The sequence below is a fragment of the Salmo trutta genome, chromosome 34 (assembly GCF_901001165.1).
Source record: "Salmo trutta chromosome 34, fSalTru1.1, whole genome shotgun sequence".
Lineage (NCBI taxonomy): Eukaryota > Metazoa > Chordata > Actinopteri > Salmoniformes > Salmonidae > Salmo > Salmo trutta.
This window is the reverse complement of record NC_042990.1, coordinates 19,621,309-19,631,676: the sequence shown is the minus strand read 5'-3', so window position 1 is coordinate 19,631,676 and position 10,368 is coordinate 19,621,309. Positions and strand designations below refer to the sequence as shown.

At 46.8% G+C, this 10,368-nt stretch overlaps 1 protein-coding gene across 3 annotated transcripts in view; it reads left to right on the top strand.

Moving 5' to 3' along the window:
* Positions 1-10,368, top strand: part of LOC115173754 (transcription factor HIVEP3) — a 39,701-nt gene that overhangs the window by 10,855 nt on the left and 18,478 nt on the right. For 2 of the 3 annotated variants that reach the window (XM_029732121.1, XM_029732119.1), the window contains exon 1: positions 8,695-8,995. The exons of the other annotated variant lie outside the window; for it this stretch is intronic. The gene's annotated coding sequence lies outside the window, so the exon portion shown is untranslated. Of the gene's footprint in view, positions 1-8,694; positions 8,996-10,368 lie in introns of those variants that run through there. 3 annotated transcript variants of the gene reach the window in all.

The following is a 10,368-nucleotide window of genomic DNA, read 5'->3' as shown; positions in this document are numbered from 1 at the left end:
CGGATTGATGGCCCTGTGGTAAGACTCATTACTGTATATTTTGTTCAGAAACTGCTGGCCGAGATTGAATGTGATAAACTTTGATCGTTATTGTTAGATACTTGTGGAACATCGTCATAGTAGCTCTACTAAATGGTTCATGATGCTGCATTATTACATCATGTGAAAGGAACGTTCTAGATGACAAGAATCGCAGGGTGTGGTACTGGGTCTGCTTTAGGGTTCTGCTTTCTTCTGTTCTGTAGTTAGTGAGCTCATTCGACAGGTACTTCATTGTACTGTTTCACTCTCAATGTTTAGAAAAAATAGCCGCGGAAGAGAGAGAACGAGGGTGAACGAGAGAGAGAATAGAACCCAAATCAGAATCAACGAGACTAAATTTACATTTACATTACATTTAAGTCATTTAGCAGACGCTCTTATCCAGAGCGACTTACAAATTGGTGCATTCACCTTAAGATATCCAGTGGGACAACCACTTTACAATAGTGCATCTAAATCTTTTGGGGGGGGGGGGTTAGAAGGATACTTTATCCTATCCCAGGTATTCCTTAAAGAGGTGGGGTTTCAGGTGTCTCCGGAAGGTGGTGATTGACTCCGCTGTCCTGGCGTCGTGAGGGAGCTTGTTCCACCATTGTGGTGCCAGAGCAGCGAACAGTTTTGACTGGGCTGAGCGGGAGCTGTGCTTCCTCAGAGGTAGGGAGGCGAGCAGGCCAGAGGTGGATGAACGCAGTGCCCTTGTTTGGGTGTAGGGCCTGATCAGAGCCTGAAGGTACGGAGGTGCCGTTCCCCTCACAGCTCCGTAGGCAAGCACCATGGACTTGTAGCGGATGCGAGCTTCAACTGGAAGCCAGTGGAGAGAGCGGAGGAGCGGGGTGACGTGAGAGAACTTGGGAAGGTTGAACACCAGATGGGCTGCGGCGTTCTGGATGAGTTGTAGGGGTTTAATGGCACAGGCAGGGAGCCCAGCCAACAGCGAGTTGCAGTAATCCAGGCGGGAGATGACAAGTGCCTGGACTAGGACCTGCGCCGCTTCCTGTGTGAGGCAGGGTCGTACTCTGCAAATGTTGTAGAGCATGAACCTACAGGATCGGGTCACCGCCTTGATGTTAGTGGAGAACGACAGGGTGTTGTCCAGGGTCACGCCAAGGTTCTTAGCACTCTGGGAGAAGGACACAAGGGAGTTGTCAACCGTGATGGTGAGATCATGGAACGGGCAGTCCTTCCCCGGGAGGAGGAGCAGCTCCGTCTTGCCGAGGTTCAGCTTGAGGTGGTGAGCCGTCATCCACACTGATATGTCTGCCAGACATGCAGAGATGCGATTCGCCACCTGGTTATCAGAAGGGGGAAAGGAGAAGATTAATTGTGTGTCGTCTGCGTAGCAATGATAGGAGAGACCATGTGAGGATATGACCGAGCCAAGTGACTTGGTGTATAGTGAGAATAGGAGAGGGCCTAGAACAGAGCCCTGGGGGACACCAGTGGTGAGAGCACGTGGTGCGGAGACAGATTCTCGCCACGCCACCTGGTAGGAGCGACCTGTCAGGTAGGACGCAATCCAAGCGTGGGCCGCGCCGGAGATGCCCAGCTCGGAGAGGGTGGAGAGGAGGATCTGATGGTTCACGGTATCAAAGGCAGCAGATAGGTCTAGAAGGATGAGAGCAGAGGAGAGAGAGTTAGCTTTAGCAGTGCGGAGAGCCTCAGTGACACAGAGAAGAGCAGTCTCAGTTGAATGCCCAGTCTTGAAACCTGACTGATTAGGATCAAGAAGGTCATTCTGAGAGAGATAGCAGGAGAGCTGGCCAAGGACGGCACGTTCAAGAGTTTTGGAGAGAAAAGAAAGAAGGGATACTGGTCTGTAGTTGTTGATATCGGAGGGATCGAGTGTAGGTTTTTTCAGAAGGGGTGCAACTCTTGCTCTCTTGAAGACGGAAGGGACGTAGCCAGCGGTCAAGGATGAGTTGAATGAGGTGAGCAAAGCATACCCATCAGCTTTCTACTTCCAAATGAATCTCTGAAGTGTCCTTTGTACAGACTGAGTAAATACATGCACTACATGCAGCTTAGTGGAGTCTGCCACGAGCACAGTTAGCGTAGTCAGCTCAGCTTTCCCCATTGAGACCGTGTCTGTGCCTCGATCTTGGTTGGGCAAAATTAAAAATGGCGGTGTTCGCTTCAGTAATCTTACTAGTATAAAGACCTCCTCCATTCCTGCCATTATTGAAAGAGATTGTGATCCTTCACATCTCAAAATTGGGTTACTTAATGTTAGATCCCTCACTTCCAAGGCAGTTATAGTCAATGAACTAATCACTGATCATAATCTTGATGTGATTGGCCTGACTGAAACATGGCTTAAGCCTGATGAATTTACTGTGTTAAATGAGGCCTCACCCCCTGGTTACACTAGTGACCAAACCCCCCGTGCATCCGGCAAAGGCGGAGGTGTTGCTAACATTTACGATAGCAAATTTCAATTTACAAAAAAAAAAAACAATGACGTTTTCGTCTTTTGAGCTTCTAGTCATGAAATCTATGCAGCCTACTCAATCACTTTTTATAGCTACTGTTTACAGGCCTCCTGGGCCATATGCAGTGTTCCTTACTGAGTTCCCTGAATTCCTATCGGATCTTGTAGTCATAGCAGATAATATTCTAATTTTTGGTGACTTTAACATTCACATGGAAAAGTCCACAGACCCACTCCAAAAGGCTTTCGGAGCCATCATCGACTCAGTGGGTTTTGTCCAACATGTCTCTGGACCTACTCACTGCCACAGTCATACTCTGGACCTAGTTTTGTCCCATGGAATAAATGTTGTGGATCTTAATGTTTTTCCTCATAATCCTGGATTATCGGACCACCATTTTATTGCGTTTACAATTGCGACAAATAATCTGCTCAGACCCCAACCAAGGAAGATTAAAAGTCGTGCTATAAATTCTCAGACAACCCAAAGATTCCTTGATGCCCTTCCAGACTCCCTCTGCCTACCCAAGGACGTCAGAGGACAAGAATCAGTTAACCACCTAACCGAGGAACTCAATTCAACCTTGCGCAATACCCTAGATGCAGTTGCACCCCTAAAAATTAAAAACATCTGTCATAAGAAACTAGCTCCCTGGTATACAGAAAATACACGAGCTCTGAAGCAAGCTTCCAGAAAATTGGAACGGAAATGGCGCCACACTAAACTGGAAGTCTTCCGACTAGCTTGGAAAGACAGTACCGTGCAGTATCGAAGAGCCCTCACTGCTGCACGATCATCCTATTTTTCCAACTTAATTGAGGAAAATAAGAACAATCCGAAATTTCTTTTTGACACTGTCGCAAAGCTAACTAAAAAGCAGCATTCGCAAATGGAGGATGGCTTTCACTTCAGCAGTAATAAATTTATGAACTTTTTTGAGGAAAAGATCATGATCATTAGAAAGCAAATTACGGACTCCTCTTTAAATCTGGGTATTCCTCCAGGGCTTCATTGTCCAGAGTCTGCACAACTCTGCCAGGACCTTGGCTCAAGGGAGATACTAAAGTGTTTTAGTACTATATCTCTTGACACAATGATGAAAATAATCATGGCCTCCAAACCCTCAAGCTGCATACTGGACCCTATTCCAACTAAACTACTGAAAGAGCTGCTTCCTGTGCTTGGCCCTCCTATGTTGAACATAATAAACGGCTCTCTATCCACCGGATGTGTACCAAGCTCACTAAAAGTGGCAGTAATAAAGCCTCTCTTGAAAAAGCCGAATCTTGACCCAGAAATTATAAAAAACTATCGGCCTATATCGAATCTTCCATTCCTCTCAAAAATTTTAGAAAAAGTTGTTGCGCAGCAACTCACTGCCTTCCTGAAGACAAACAATGTATACGAAACGCTTCAGTCTGGTTTTAGACCCCATCATAGCACTGAGACTGCACTTGTGAAGGTGGTAAATGACCTTTTAATGACGTCAGACCGAGGCTCTGCATCTGTCCTCATGCTCCTAGATCTTAGTGCCGCTTTTGATACCATCGATCACCACATTCTTTTGGAGAGATTGGAAACCCAAATTGGTCTACATGGACAAGTTCTGGCCTGGTTTAGATCTTATCTGTCGGAAAGATATCAGTTTGTCTCTGTGAATGGTTCGTCCTCTGACAAATCAATTGTAAATTTCGGTGTTCCTCAAGGTTCCGTTCTAGGACCACTATTGTTTTCACTATATATTTTACCTCTTGGGGATGTCATTCGAAAACATAATGTTAAATTTCACTGCTATGCGGACGACACACAGCTGTACATTTCAATGAAACATGGTGAAGCCCCAAAATTGCTCTCGCTAGAAGCCTGTGTTTCAGACATAAGGAAGTGGATGGCTGCAAATTTTCTACTTTTAAACTCGGACAAAACAGAGATGCTTGTCCTAGGTCCCAAGAAACAAAGAGATCTTCTGTTGAATCTGACAATTAATCTGGATGGTTGTACAGTCGTCTCAAATAAAACTGTGAAGGACCTCGGCGTTACTCTGGACCCTGATCTCTCTTTTGAAGAACATATCAAGACTGCTTCAAGGACAGCTTTTTTCCATCTACGTAACATTGCAAAAATCAGAAACTTTCTGTCCAAAAATGACGCAGAAAAATTAATCCATGCTTTTGTTACTTCTAGGCTCGACTACTGCAATGCTCTACTTTCCGGCTACCCGGATAAAGCACTAAACAAACTTCAGTTAGTGCTAAATACGGCTGCTAGAATCCTGACTAGAACCAAAAAATTTGATCATATTACTCCAGTGCTAGCTTCCCTACACTGGCTTCCTGTTAAGGCAAGGGCTGATTTCAAGGTTTTACTGCTAACCTACAAAGCATTACATGGGCTTGCTCCTACCTATCTTTCCGATTTGGTCCTGCCGTACATACCTACACGTACGCTACGGTCACAAGACGCAGGCCTCCTAATTGTCCCTAGAATTTCTAAGCAAACGGCTGGAGGTAGGGCTTTCTCCTATAGAGCTCCATTTTTATGGAATGGTCTGCCTACCCATGTGAGAGACGCAGACTCAGTCTCAACCTTTAAGTCTTTACTGAAGACTTATCTCTTCAGTAGGTCCTATGATTAAGTATAGTCTGGCCCAGGAGTGTGAAGGTGAACGGAAAGGCTGGAGCAACGAACCGCCCTTGCTGTCTCTGCCTTGTCGGTTCCCCTCTTCCCACTGGGATTCTCTGCCTCTAACCCTTTTACAGGGGCTGAGTCACTGACTTACTGGTGTTCTTCCATGCCGTCCATGGGAGGGGTGCGTCACTTGAGTAGGTTGAACCACTGACGTGGTCTTCCTGTCTGGGTTGGCGCCCCCCCCTTGGGTTGTGCCGTGGCGGACATCTTTGTGGGCTATACTCGGCCTTGTCTTCGGACGGTAAGTTGGTGGTTGTAGATATCCCTCTAGTGGTGTGGGGGCTGTGCTTTGGCAAAGTGGGTGGGGTTATATCCTGCCTGTTTGGCCCTGTCCGGGGGTATCATCGGATGGGGCCACAGTGTCTTCTGATCCCTCCTGTCTCAGCCTCCAGTATTTATGCTGCAGTAGTTTATGTGTCGGGGGGCTAGGGTCAGTCTGTTACATCTGGAGTATTCTCTTGTCTTATCCGGTGTCCTGTGTGAATGTAAATATGCTCTCTCTAATTCTCTCTTTCTTTCTTTCTTTCTCTCGGAGGACCTGAGCCCTAGGACTACCTGGCATGATGACTCCTTGCTGTCCCCAGTCCACCTGGCCATGCTGCTGCTCCAGTTTCAACTGTTCTGCCTGCGGCTACGGAACCCTGACCTGTTCACCGGACGTGCTTGTTGCACCCTCGACAATTACTATGATTATTATTATTTGACCATGCTGGTCATTTACGAACATTTTAACATCTTGACCATGTTCTGTTATAATATCCACCCGGCACAGCCAGAAGAGGACTGGCCACCCCTCATAGCCTGGTTCCTCTCTAGGTTTCTTCCTAGGTTTTTGGCCTTTCTCAGGAGTTTTTCCTAGGGAGTTTTTCCCAGCCACCGTGCTTCTTTCACATGCATTGCTTGCTGTTTGGGGTTTTAGGCTGGGTTTCTGTACAGCACTTTGAGATTTCAGCTGATGTACGAAGGGCTATATAAATAAATTTGATTTGATTTGATTTGATACATCCATGTAATGAACCTGTTATTGGAACAGTTAATAACAGGGCTCTACAGAAAGGGGTCCCCCACCACACATAGCCACACAGCCCTACAGTACTGTACATGTCAGCACGGTGGCGTGTCACATTGGTTAGACCATAGGGGAACATACAAGACCCTGTCTGATCAGATACCATTTAGAGCTTCATATGGGCCACATGACGGTCATGTCACCATTTCTTGTGGCTGTGAGGGAAGGTCTCTGTGGCCTGTCTGTCTGAGTCTGGGTTTGAGTGTGTTTGTGTCTGGGTTTGAGTGTGTTTGGGTCTGGGTTTGAGTGTGTTTGGGTCTGGGTTTGGGTGTGTTTGGGTCTGGGTTTGGGTGTGTTTGGGTCTGGGTTTGGGTGTGTTTGTGTCTGGGTGTGGGTGTGTTTGTCTGGGTTTGGGTGTGTTTGGGTTTGGGTGTGTTTGTGTCTGGGTGTGGGTGTGTTTGTGGGTGTGTTTGGGTCTGGGTTTGGGTGTGTTTGGGTCTGGGTTTGGGTGTGTTTGGGTCTGGGTTTGGGTGTGTTTGGGTCTGGGTTTGGGTGTGTTTGGGTTTGGGTTTGGGTGTGTTTGTGTCTGGGTGTGGGTGTGTTTGTGTCTGGGTGTGGGTGTGTTTGGGTCTGGGTTTGGGTGTGTTTGGGTCTGGGTTTGGGTGTGTTTGGGTGTGTTTGGGTCTGGGTTTCGGTGTGTTTGTGTCTGGGTATGGGTGTGTTTGGGTCTGGGTTTGGGTGTGTTTGGGTTTGGGTGTCTGGGTGTGGGTGTGTTTGGGTCTGGGTTTGGGTGTGTTTGGGTCTGGGTTTGGGTGTGGGTGTGTTTGTGTCTGGGTATGGGTGTGTTTGGGTCTGGGTTTGGGTGTGTTTGGGTCTGGGTTTGGGTTTGGGTGTCTGGGTGTGGGTGTCTGTACATGTCGGACCACATACCGCCTGGCTAGCTGACATTAGACGGTCATACACTGTTGCTTCGTTCCACTGTCCATACTAACGTAACACTTCGTACGCATGCCCAGTACATTGATTCATTCTACGTAGTGGGCTACTGTGGATATTGGGAACAGAGATAGTATAAGCCTTTGAGCTGCTACTTGTGGTGTGTGCTCTACCAGGCAGAAGGTTATCTTTCTTTTATCCTGGTTGACTCCTGCTACGGCTGCTGCTGCCTATTGAGTGGATGACCATTAGGCCTATAGTTAATTGATTGACATGATGGACAATGGAAACTCGAGCACGGGTATAGACAGCAACAACCGGGAGAGACAGGAGAGTAAGCCTTGTATTTTATGTAAGAGCTTATATAAACACTGCTTTTGCTTAAGGATAGCTAAATATAAACTCACAAACACTCTCAAAGCAGTCAGACATGTAAAAATAGCCACAACGTGATTGCACAGGATTAATTCTCCTTGTGTGTGTGTTTCTTATTTGACCCCTTCCTCATCTTCTCTCCCAGTTAACCGCTAGTGAATTTACTGTCTTGCTCTGAGGCAGTACAGCACAGTACAAAGAATGCAGTGAGTGTCTGAGTCAGTGAGGATAAGCAGAGAAATTGTGGGGACTAGGGAGACTCAGACAGGCTGGGTGTATCTCTGTGATGTTATTCAGTCCCCCCCAATCAACATGGCAACTGAAGGGACCAGTTGAGGGGCAGATTGAGGCTGGCATCACGTTATGGCGAATAGCCGTCCCATTCAAGGCCCAGCTGCCTGTGGAGGGCGAGGAAACACAACACACGCACACTGGCAGCTCTGTCACTGGCGTTATGGCTGTGATGTTGACAAGGACTCTCTCTGTACTGCCTGCTAATGCTGCAGAGGGATGAAGACCTTGGTTAGGACTGCCTCCTGTTTCTCTCTCCACTCTCCTACTGCCTCTCTGCCTCTCCTTTCAAAACCAGCCAGTCTGTGTGTGTGAGTGGTCGTCCTTTAGCTACCAATTGTCTTGATGGCATTACCTCAACACTCCACACGTCGGCAAGCTTTCAGCCTCTTGAAAAGGGAAAAAAGGGAAAATAACATCCCTCCCTCCCTCCTGTGGTATAAAGAGAGGAGTAGTGATGTCAGAATCACTGAATCTCCTGGACTGTGTTCAGCTGGCTCTGTCAGGAGTATGCAGATGGGAACGGTGTGTGTGTGTGTGTGTGTGTGTGTGTGTGGACATTCTCCAGAACCACTCTGAAAAATTGGAACCCTGTGAGCCTTTTTCCACCTGGGTCCTGTGTTTTCAGCTTTTCCAGGTTTTTGTCAGAACGCAGCATCAGCAATAGGCAACTGCTGCCTTGCTTCCCCCGCCTATGGAAAGTGAGAACTGAATGGGGAAACTGTGTTTTAAAAATATAAGTCACCACCACACACCCTTCCTCTCTGTTCTCCCTCTCTGCCAGCTGAGGAGCCTGAGATTCCTGCCAAGAACAACATGGCCTGACGTCACCCTCCAAATAAGGATATTCCACTTCACTTTTACTATCTGAGAGAGACGGAGAGAGACGAATAGGGAGGGATAGAGAGGGCGAGAGGGAAAAAGAGAGAGAGAGAGAAAGAGAGAGAGAGTCCCCTCCTCCCCATTCATTCATACACACAGACAGGAGACGAGTAATATACTCTGCTAGCTAACTATTTGTCAGCTCAGTGCACGTACAGTAGAGTGGTGTCTCGATTACCCTTCTCCTCACAGTCACAGAGCGGGCTCTCGCTCTCATTCATTCACAATCTCTCTCTCGCTCTGTTCCTCGCTGTCTCGCTCGCTCTCTCTCTCACTCCGTCTCCCAGCCTCTCTTACTCACCCTCTTTCTGTCAGATGTGGAGGGAAAACCACCTGCCACCAGGTAAAGGACAATGCTATTCTCTAACCATTTAGTGTTCATAGCTGTGTTTTATTCCACATTGTTCATTTACTGGATTATTGCCTGGTTATTGCTGTGTGTGTGTGTGTGTGTGTGTGTGTGTGTGTGTGTGTGTGTGTGTGTAGTGTTTCTGTGATTGGTTTCCATGTGTGTTGTTTGTCCGTCCATGCTCCAGCACTCTGTCAGGGACAGAGTGTCCAGAGACCCCTGGGCCTCAAACACACACCTGCTCGTGCGCGCATGCAGGCGCACACACACAGACACACAGCCCTGGGAATGTCAGCGTTGTGCGTGTGATGCCCCCAGGGCTCTACTTCCCTGTCTCTCTGACTGACTGCTGATGAAGCTACGGGCGCTTTCTGACTAAATGCCCTGCTAATAGTGTTCCTGGGATAATGTAACAAAGGAACAGGGAGAGAGGGAGAGAGGGAGAGCTAGAAAGAGCTAGAAAGAGAAAGACAAAAAAAGAGAGAACTGGCAGAGAGAAAAAAGAGACATCATCTTGAAATAATACATTATGTCTGGGAGAGAGAAATGGAGGGAATGTTTTGTGTTGTTATTGGAAAACATTTATTGTTACATAAGTCACAACAAAGAGTATTTGTAAAACACTTGTTTGGTGACAAGAAATATAAAATGAACAAATGTTCTTTGACAAGTTAATTTCATTTCGCAGTGTCACGGTGTTGTTATTGCTGTTTAATTATTTTGTAAATCATTGATGTCAATGTATTTTCAGATTTCGATATTCTATTTTGTATTTACAATGGTTTCTTAGTTCTCCGTTGTTATCTCAAGAACTGGATCATATTCTCAGTTTCTCTTCTGGTGGGATACGTGTCTGTAGAGCTGGGATTAATGCCAGGTATTGATTTTTGGATTTGTACCATTTTTTGTCCAAAGAGATACGCTTTGTGGGAGAGAGGCATCTCAGTTGGCTTTCTCGCTCTCTCTCTGCATCTCTCTCTCCGCATCTCTCTCTTCATCTCTCTCTCTCTCTCGCTCTCTCCCTCTCTCTTTCTCTCCATCCTTCTCCCTCTCTCTCTTTCTCTTCCTTTCCATCTTCCTTTCACTCTCTCTTTCCATCTCTCCCTCTCTCAGCGAGGATGCTGGGAGATATATTTAGCTCTCCTTCCCTCCATCTGCTGTGCGTGGTTTAGGGGCGTCGCCATAGCAACCACCGCTGGGTGCATATTGGTACGAGAGGAGGGAAATTTATTGGATTTTTTAAAAAGCGTTTTCAACTCAAATAAATTCAGTTATGTGTCACAAAAAAATTATTGGGGGGGATATTATTTGAAAATGTAGGAGACTAGGCAATGCTACTAACCCAGTTTACTCTCCTTGGCAATGAG